Below are 10,745 nucleotides of genomic sequence, written 5' to 3'. Positions count from 1 at the left end.
AGTGTCTTTGTTTCACGCGACAATGACACGTTTTACCGTGTCTTAGCTGTTAGCTGTCTATATCTTGTCCATCTTTCTGTCTGTCTGTCGCTCTAACTACCGATGTGTTACGCCCCTCTCTGTCTGTCTGTCTGTCTGTCTGCTTCTCTGTCTGTCTGCCTCGCTCTGTCTACCGATGTGTTACCCCCCTCTCTGTCTGTCTGTCTGTCTGTATACCTCGCTCTGTCTACCGATGTGTTACCACCCTCTCTGTTTGTCTGTCTGTCTGTATACCTCGCTCTGTCTACCGATGTGTTACCCACACACACACCCTCTGTCTGTATGTGTGTCTGTCCTGTCTGTATACCTCGCTCTGTCTACCGATGTGTTACCACCCTCTCTGTCTGTCTGTCTGTCTGTCTGTCTGCCTCGCTCTGTCTGCCGATGTGTTACCACCCTCTCTTTCTCGCTCGTTCTCTATCTATCTATCTATCAATATGTCTGTCTATCTATCTTTATGTCTCTTTCTCTGTCATTTGCAAGGACAGATTGGAAGAATAGGCCATTCCTAAAATCTTATTCCTTGAATAAAAAACCCTCTCCTCTCTCTCTCTCTTTCTTCACACACACACGCGCACACGCACACACATACACGCACACACACACACACACACACACACACACACACACACACACACACACACACACACTGTTCACTGGATGATGTTCTGGTTGTTCAGGAATTCTGTTTATTGGAGCTATATATATTGTTGTGAATTTCATATGGATTCATTGTGAATTGTTTGACGGAGTGTTGGAATACGCCAGCAGTTTTGATGTTCCCATCGTTCGCCATCAACGGCCTTCTCTGCTCTCTTCATCACGGACCAACAGCTGTTTGATGGTATACCCCCAATCCATTTCTCTCCCCACACCCCTCTCTCTCTGTCTCTCCCTCTCTTTTCCTCTCTCTCTCTCTCTCTCTCTCTCTCTCTCTCTCTCTCTCTCCCGCTCTCTCCCGCTCTCTTCCTCTCTCTCAGGAATCATGCAGGGACTGAATGATGGATCAGAATCAGAGATGAAGGGGGGGGGGGAATTCTTCCAGAACACGACTTGTCAGCTGCATGTATTCTCCTTGATTTTCTGTGGAGAGAATGTCCTCTCCGCGCCAGCGCTTGCTTTGCCATCAGGTTTACGATGCCATCATAGCTGTGGCGCCACTTCAGGGCCCCTTACAACGCGGCGCTGGGCAGGAAGGCATGGAATAAAGGCCGGCAACTCCTTAAAGTCCGATAACTGATGTGATGGGAGGGAACACTGCAGTTGTGTGCAACAGGTCGGGGAGTGGCGGTGAGGCGTTGACAGGGAGAGAACCGTTCATTCACACCACGTGATGAGCACACACTGCTTCGAGTCGCACGGTGTACACAGTCTTTCGCGTCACACGGTCACCGTGACAGAATCATTCACATCGCATGATGACATGACAGAATCGTTCACATCACATGATGACAGAATCATTCACATCGCATGATGACATGACAGAATCATTCACATCACATGATGACAGAATCATTCACATCGCATGGTGACATGACAGAATCATTCACATCGCATGGTGACATGACAGAATCATTCACACCGCATGGTGACATGACAGAATCATTCACACCGCATGATGGCATGACAGAATCATTCACATCGCATGATGACATGACAGAATCATTCACATCGCATGATGACATGACAGAATCATTCACATCGCATGGTGACATGACAGAATCATTCACACCGCATGATGACATGACAGAATCATTCACATCGCATGATGACATGACAGAATCATTCACATCACATGATGACAGAATCATTCACATCGCATGATGACAGAATCATTCACACCGCATGATGACATGACAGAATCATTCACATCACATGGTGACATGACAGAATCATTCACATAGCATGACAGAATCATTCACATCGCATGATGACATGACAGAATCAGTCACATCACATGGACGACACAAGGAATCGTTTACATACTGCAATAACACAAAATATCTTTCAAACCATCCAGTGTATATGAAAGTTGTTCACGTCTTACAGTGACAGTCAGTCGGTGACAGTCATAGCACACAGTGGGGTGGTGACAGTAGGGTGGTGACACAGTCATAGCACACAGTGGGGTGGTGACACAGTCATAGCACACAGTGGGGTGGTGACACAGTGGGGTGGTGACACAATGGGGTGGTGACACAGTCATAGCACACAGTGGGTCGTGACACAGTCATAGCACACAGTGGGGTGGTGACACAGTCATAGCACACAGTGGGGTGGTGACACAGTCATAGCACACAGTGGGGTGGTGACACAGTGGGGTGGTGACACAGTCATAGCACACAGTGGGGTGGTGACACAGTGGGGTGGTGACACAGTCATAGCACACAGTGGGGTGGTGACACAGTCATAGCACACAGTGGGGTGGTGACACAGTAATAGCACACAGTGGGGTGGTGACACAGTGGGGTGGTGACACAATGGGGTGGTGACACAGTCATAGCACACAGTGGGTCGTGACACAGTCATAGCACACAGTGGGGTGGTGACACAGTCATAGCACACAATGGGGTGGTGACACAGTCATAGCACACAGTGGGTCGTGACACAGTCATAGCACACAATGGGGTGGTGACACAGTGGGGTGGTGACACAGTCATAGCACACAATGGGGTGGTGACACAGTCATAGCACACAGTGGGTCGTGACACAGTCATAGCACACAGTGTGGTGGTGACACAGTCATAGCACACAGTGGGGTGGTGACACAGTCATAGCACACAATGGGGTGGTGACACAGTCATAGCACACAATGGGGTGGTGACACAGTGGGGTGGTGACACAGTCATAGCACACAGTGTGGTGGTGACACAGTCATAGCACACAGTGTGGTGGTGACACAGTCATAGCACACAGTGGGGTGGTGACACAGTAGGGTGGTGACACAGTCATAGCACACAGTGGGGTGGTGACACAGTCATAGCACACAGTGGGGTGGTGACACAGTGGGGTGGTGACACAGTCATAGCACACAGTGGGGTGGTGACACAGTCATAGCACACAGTGGGGTGGTGACACAGTCATAGCACACAGTGGGGTGGTGACACAGTGGGGTGGTGACACAGTCATAGCACACAGTGGGGTGGTGACACAATGGGGTGGTGATACAGTCATAGCACACAATGGGGTGGTGACACAGTCATAGCTCACAGTGGGGTGGTGACACAGTCATAGCTCACAGTGGGGTGGTGACACAGTCATAGCTCACAGTAGGGTGGTGACACAGTCTTAGTACACAGTGCGGTGGTGACACAGTCTTAGTACACAGTGCGGTGGTGACACAGTAATAGCACACAGTGGGGTGGTGACACAGTGGGGTGGTGGCCCAGTAATAGCACACAGTGGGGGGGTGGCCCAGTAATAGCACACAGTGGGGTGGTGACACAGTAATAGCACACAGTGGGGTGGTGACCCAGTAATAGCACACAGTGGGGTGGTGACACAGTCATAGCACACAGTGGGGTGGTGACACAGTCATAGCACACAGTGGGGTGGTGACACAGTCATAGCTCACAGTGGGGTGGTGACACAGTCATAGCTCACAGTGGGGTGGTGACACAGTCATAGCTCACAGTGGGGTGGTGACACAGTCATAGCACACAGTGGGGTGGTGACACAGTCATAGCACACAGTGGGGTGGTGACACAGTGGGGTGGTGGCCCAGTAATAGCACACAGTGGGGTGGTGGCCCAGTAATAGCACACAGTGGGGTGGTGACACAGTGGGGTGGTGGCCCAGTAATAGCACACAGTGGGGTGGTGGCCCAGTGGTAACGTGATACCGACAGACCTGAGGGCGCGGAATGGAATCCCACAGTCACCAGAGCTGTCTCCATGTCCTCTGAGTGGCGCTTTGGTCGCTGGTGAATCTGATGAGACGATAAACCGAGGTCCCATGTGCAGCATGTACTTTGTGTACGTTAAAGAGCACACGACAACAAACGGGTTGTCCCTGGCAAAATTCTGTAGGGAAAAAGCACTTTGATAGGAAACCAAATACTCTGTTTTTAAATATGGGAGACCCTCGACGGGTTCTCCTTGGGAAAAGCGGTTCTAGTTTCACAGAGAGAAATTCGTAATGACAAAGAGAAATACAACACAACATAATGCATCGTAACACAACATATCCCAACACAACACAACACATCGTAACACAACACAGCGCAACACAGCACAGCACAACACAGCACATCGCAACACAACACAACACAGCACAACACAACACAACACAACACAGCACAGCACAACACAACACAGCACAACACAGCACAACACAACACAACACAACACAACACAACACAACACAGCACAACACAACACAACACAACACAACACAACACAACACAACACAACACAACGCAACGCAACGCAACACAAGACATCGCAACACAACACAGCACAACACAACACAGCACAGAACATCGCAACGCAACGCAACGCAACACAACACACCGCAGCACATCGCAACACATCACAACACATCACAACGCAACGCAACGCAACACAGCACAGCACAACACAACACAGCACAGCACATCGCAACGCAGCACAACACAGCACATCGCATCGCAACGCAGCACATCACAACGCAACGCAACGCAACGCAACACAGCACAGCACAGCACATCGCAACACAACACAGCACATCGCAACGCAACGCAACGCAACGCGATACAACGCAACGCAACACAACACAACACAACACAAAGGATCATTCACATCACACAATGACACAGCAACATGTAAGCAAGGCAGTGAAGCAGTATTAACGAACAGAAATGGACGCCCAAAGTTTGAAAAAGTTGATGAATGGAAATCAATTTTGTTTCAGGCAGACAAATTGGAAACATGTCCCAAAGTTTGGAAAAGATGATGGCTACAAATATTTTCGCATCTTTTAGGCAAACTGCAGTTCATAATGAACAGTTTTCCCCACTTTCTTACTGAGATTGATAAGAATCGTGAATTCGTTTGGCTTATTGGATCGTGGGACATAATGGGCTGTGTGGAAAATTTCAAACCAGTCGTTTCCAGTTTTTTAAAGTTGGATTCTGTCAGCAAGATAGATTCCTCCCCATGTCAGTGTTTGGCTTCCTTTTCGTCTGAATAGCTGCAGTGTGGTTCTGAATGAATTTCATGAAAACTTACAGGAGCCTTGAAAAAATAAGAAAACAGAATGCTTTTCAATTCTCAGAAACATTAAAATTGTTTGTGGGGCTGTGCTGTGTGGGGGAGAAGGACGCTGTGTGAATAGGTCCTGGAATACCGTTGACAGTGTGGAGGGATTTGCAGATGTTTGAATGAACACCAGGGGGAAAAAGGCTGTGTGTCAATGTGAGACGTTGTGAAGCTGGGGAAAGGTCCGTGGTGAGGTGGTGAGGTAAGCAGAGGCTGTGTACAGAGGTGGTGAGGTAAGCAGAGGCTGTGTACAGAGGTGGTGAGGTAAGCAGAGGCTGTGTACAGAGGTGGTGAAGTAAACAGAGGCTGTGTACAGAGGTGGTGAGGTAAGCAGAGGCTGTGTACAGAGGTGGTGAGGTAAACAGAGGCTGTGTACAGAGGTGGTGAGGTAAGCAGAGGCTGTGTACAGAGGTGGTGAGGTAAGCAGAGGCTGTGTACAGAGGTGGTGAAGTAAACAGAGGCTATGTACAGAGGTGGTGAGGTAAGCAGAGGCTGTGTACAGAGGTGGTGAGGTAAGCAGAGGCTGTGTACAGAGGTGGTGAGGTAAGCAGAGGCTGTGTACAGAGGTGGTGAGGTAAGCAGAGGCTGTGTACAGAGGTGGTGAGGTAAGCAGAGGCTGTGTACAGAGGTGGTGAGGTGAGCAGAGGCTATGTACAGAGGTGGTGAGGTAAGCAGAGGCTATGTACAGAGGTGGTGAGGTAAGCAGAGGCTGTGTACAGAGGTGGTGAGGTAAGCAGAGGCTATGTACAGAGGTGGTGAGGTAAACAGAGGCTGTGTACAGAGGTGGTGAGGTAAACTGAGGCTATGTACAGATGTGGTGAGGTAAGCAGAGGCTGTGTACAGAGGTGGTGAGGTAAACAGAGGCTGTGTACAGAGGTGGTGAGGTAAGCAGAGGCTGTGTACAGAGGTGGTGAGGTAAGCAGAGGCTATGTACAGAGGTGGTGAGGTAAACAGAGGTGGTGAGGTAAGCAGAGGCCGAGTGTGTCAGCTGCTGCTGTGTAAACAGCATCTTTAAAGGTGCTCCATACCTCTTCTACATCAGTCGATGCAGGAATTTCTTGGACAGCTGCTTGGATTTGCTGCTGCAGCACGTCCTTGGTGATAGGGAGGCGGTGGATGTTCAGCTTCCTAGGGGGTTTCTGCCTGGCTGGTTGGAGTTTGCGTGCAAGTCTGATGTTCATCTTACTGCGTACAAGGCGATGGTCCGACCAACAGACTGCTCCTCTCATGCAGCGTGTAATGGAAACATCACCTCTGTCCCTCTGCCAGACAATCACATTGTCCAGCATGTGCCATTGCTTGGAGCGGAGGTGCATCCATGTGTTCTTGTACTTGTCCGCTTGTTGGAAGAGGGTGTTGGTGATGGTCAGTCCATGCTGCGCGCAGAGCGAGAGCAAAAGCAGTCCGTTGGAGTTGCACTTGCCAGTGCCGTGCTGTCCTAGGACTCTTTGCCACGAGGAGAAGTCCACGCCGACGCGGGCATTGAAATCCCCAAGGATGATCAGCCTGTCCTTTCTGTCTACCGCTGAAATGGTTTGGCTGAGCTCCTCGTAGAAAGCTTCTTTGATGTCATCAGGGTTGGTCATCGTCGGGCACAGCAGCTGATGATTGTGGAAAAGTGATCCTTGGACAGCTTCAGACGCAGGGTCATCAGCCTATCGTTTATCCCACGTGGAAGGCTGAGGTTCTTGGGGTGCCATCTGGCTTGCCAGTCCAGTAGAAGGTGTAGCCCCCTCCAACTTCCTCCAGTTGGGTTTCACTGGCAAACCTGGTTTCGCTCAGGGCTGTTATGTCCACCTGGTAGCGGTCAAACATTCTAGCAATGAGCGCTGTGCGCCTTTCTGGTCTGTCGTCTCTGTCCAAAAGGGTGCGAACATTCCAGGCACCCAGAGTCAGTGCATGACTCCTGGTTCTTTTCTTTTGTTTTCGACCGCGAGTGTTGGATGTCCAAGTAGGTGCGGTTTCCTACTAGGTACTAGGCCCTAAAAAGGGTTGCTCTGACACTGGGAGGATACGGGCGCCGCATCTGCCCCAGTTTACGGCGGACGACCATCACCCCACAGCCGCCTGCGTGCAGAGTCGTGACTAGGAACTGCCAGCAGCATCCTCTGCCTGTCCCCGTTACCACTTCTCCATCGCCGCAGGGCTTGTGAAAGCTTGGTGTTGAAGGGCTAGCTCGTCGTTCCGACATGAGCCTGGTTGCCTGACCAGCACAGGTGACTTTTTTTTAGTGAAGAGTTGTGCAGTCCCTTACCCACTCTCTCGCACTACCGACGCTCACAGTCCCACAGGTGCAGATACTGCCACGTGTAGGACGGCCTCGGCAGGTGCAGGTTTTTTCTTCGGAGTTCCGTCTCCTAGGAGGACTTCCAGCCAAGGATAAGAGCTCCCCCTGCCCTTTGGTCATCCTCTTCCGCCTTCACAGCCGTTGGGAAAGGTTTCCTCCTCCGCCTGGTCCATCGTTGGGAGACTTCACATGGGGCAGGTAGTACTGGGTTACATGGTACCAGTAGCAAGGGCTATGCCCCTGACATGACTGACGCTGTCCTGACTATCTGGGCAAGATTTGGATTATCATGGAGAGTGTCTTGCCTAAGTCACATCTCCACTCTCTCGGCCAAGAGGGCTGAAGGACAATCGGCGTTGGGATGGTTCTCAAAGGCCAACTTTGCCCCCAAGCCTGCAGCACAAAGAGCCAGTGCAATCTTGCCTCCTAAGTGGAGTGATGGTCTAGAGGTAACGCGTCCGCATAGGAAGCGAGAGAATCTGAGCGCACTGGTTCGAATCACGACTCAGCCGCCGATATTTTCTCCCCACCCACTAGTCCTTAAGTGGTGGTCTGGACGCTAGTCATTCGGATGAGACGATAAACCGAGGTCTCGTGTGCAGCATGCACTTAGCGCACGTAAAAGAACCCAGGGCAACAGAAGGGTTGTTCATGGCAAAATTCTGTAGAAAAATCCACTTCGGTAGGAAAAACAAATAAAAAGCTGCATGCAGAGAAAAAAAATGGGTGGCGCTGTAGTGTAGCGATGCGCTCTCCCTGGGGAAATCAGCCCGAATTTCACACAGAGAAATCTGTTGTGATAAAAAGAGAAATACAATACAATACAATACAATACAATAATTTCAGAATAGAATACAATAGAATAATTTCAGAGTCCTAGTCCTTCACAGAAGAGGAAGCTGCAGAATGATGACTTATCAGAACTGTGGAGAAAGCATTGATCATACAGCTGTCACTTTGCTGTTGGCCCAGCTAAGCTGAAGTCAACAGCCGATTAATGAGGAACTAAATGAAGCCGGGTTTCAGCCCCAGCCCCAGCTACAGCTCTCTGTCCACGTCATCCCGGTCGTCGTCATAATTACGCCTGCCCTTGACACGTCGTCAAGATGAAGCCGTCATTAAAGGCCCCGTTACACGGCTGACAATCCGTGTTCCGCGCCACGGCAAAAAGGCACTTGGCTGGGTGACCCAGATATCACGTCGCATCGCTCGGTTTCCGCCAAGGCCGGTGCATAAAGTGCTGAGTTAAGGCCGGTCGGTAGAGAAAGGTTTATGGCTGTTCGTCAAGTATCGTCGGTGAAAAGACCAACAAAAGGCTGTCGTAAAACAGCAACAGCTTTGCCGTCGCCCGGCAAGAAGTGCACTGTGATGACTCGTTGTCAAGCCGTCTGCAAGGACCCACGGCCATTTGCCGGTAACGATGCTGTGTGCATGTGATTGTGATGCACGGGGGGTGGGGGAGGGGGGGGTGGGGGGGGGATGCTGCACCGACGATGTGATGTCGTTCCTCTGGGTCTGGTCGGTTCCTGATCACCATGACAACAGCGTCACAGAAAATAAAGTGCACTGTATGTTTGACACACATCACATAAAACAACTGCCAACACAAGGTTCACAGATTTCAAAAACCCTGAGGAGGAGGAGGATGCAAACGAGGAGGCAAAATGTGCCTTTCATTGACTGCCCACATCACAGCCAGCTAAAAACGCCGCCCTGTATTCACCAGAGAGGTGAAGGCAAACACAGCTTCGTGTTTCCATCAATGAATCTGCAGACAGTGGGGAAGGAATGCCAGAAAAGCCACAAACAGTGCAGAAGGAAAGCCAGAAAAGCCACAGACACCAAACACTGCAGAAGGAATGCCAGAAAAGCCACAAACAGTGCAGAAGGAATGCCAGAAAAGCCACAAACACTGCAGAAGGAATGCCAGAAAAGCCACAAACACCAAACACTGCAGAAGGAATGCCAGAAAAGCCACAAACACCAAACACTGCAAAAGGAATGCCAGAAAAGCCACAAACACCAAACACTGCAGAAGGAATGCCAGAAAAGCCACAAACACCAACAACATGAAGCACGTTCCCTGCCCTCTTCAGTCGCTCCTGGATTTGCAATCATAGTGTTTTTTTGTGTTTTTGTTTGTTTTTGTTGTTTTGGGGTTTTTTTTAATATTTCAACGCAATTTTGCTGGATGACCTAGCCAGTCAGGTGCACACCAGAAAGCCAATTCTTTGAGGAAAAAACTACAAGATAAACTATTGACAAAACCACGTACGTGCATATTAATTTTATCAATTGAGAAGCTATTTCAAAACGAGTTACACAGCCTTGGTTTTTATCATCTCGCTTTCAGCTGCATTTCAAACTGGCGTTATGTGATACTTCTGTTCAGTTGTTTTTTTAAACTGGTTACACGGCCTTTCCGATTTATCCAAATGTCTTCATGTGATGTGGATTGTGCTCTTACTCCCACATGACCTGAACACAATGAGCATTGACACAGGTGACAATGAATTTCTAACTTCGATGTTTTGGACACAGAATGTTGCCCTTCTGGCATTTCTCATTTTACGTGCATTGTACATTTTCTTTGTCCTGTTATCGAAATTCCTGGAGGCAAATTTTTAAGCCTTTAAAAAATATATATATTCTGTACACGATGTTAAGAAGATTCCAGTTCAGTTAATAAACGAAGCAGGACAATGTGTTTTATAGTTGTGCGTTGTTGTTGTTTTCTTGTTGTTGTTTGTGTGTGTGTGTGCTTTCTTGCCTGTTTTTCAACAAATGATACGTGCTTTACTGGATCAAATTCCGGTAATTTCTTCAGAGCTGACAGTCGTCATTGTAAGGTAAACAGCATCCAGTTTCATCGATAAAACATCCATCTATGTGTGTGCGTGCATGCGTGAGTGCGTGCGTGCATGTGTGCATTTAAAAGCGTATGAAAGTTCAAAAGATTTAGACCGACTTTCAGGTGCTAACAGTCATGGTGTGTGTCCATCGAGATCGATGATGACCATCGTTGTCATCCAGCTGGGGGATGGGGGAAGGGTGGTGGGGGGGGGGGAGGATGCTTATGAATCTATCTGTGAATGCGCAGATGGCTGAATAGTCCAATCTGCGCACGAAATGTTCGCTGACAGTTGGGGCAGACAAAGACAGGCATACCATTGTCAGGGAGC

General features: G+C 49.4%; 1 protein-coding gene across 2 annotated transcripts in view; it reads left to right on the top strand.

The window, feature by feature from the left end:
* LOC143298873 (protocadherin-1-like) overlaps positions 1-10,745 on the top strand; it is a 118,439-nt gene that overhangs the window by 31,180 nt on the left and 76,514 nt on the right. The window lies entirely within an intron of this gene.

This window comes from Babylonia areolata, chromosome 24 (genome assembly GCF_041734735.1).
Source record: "Babylonia areolata isolate BAREFJ2019XMU chromosome 24, ASM4173473v1, whole genome shotgun sequence".
In the NCBI taxonomy this organism is placed as follows: Eukaryota; Metazoa; Mollusca; class Gastropoda; order Neogastropoda; family Buccinidae; genus Babylonia; species Babylonia areolata.
Note: the sequence above shows the minus strand (reverse complement) of the source record. Positions and strands in the feature narration are given on the sequence as shown.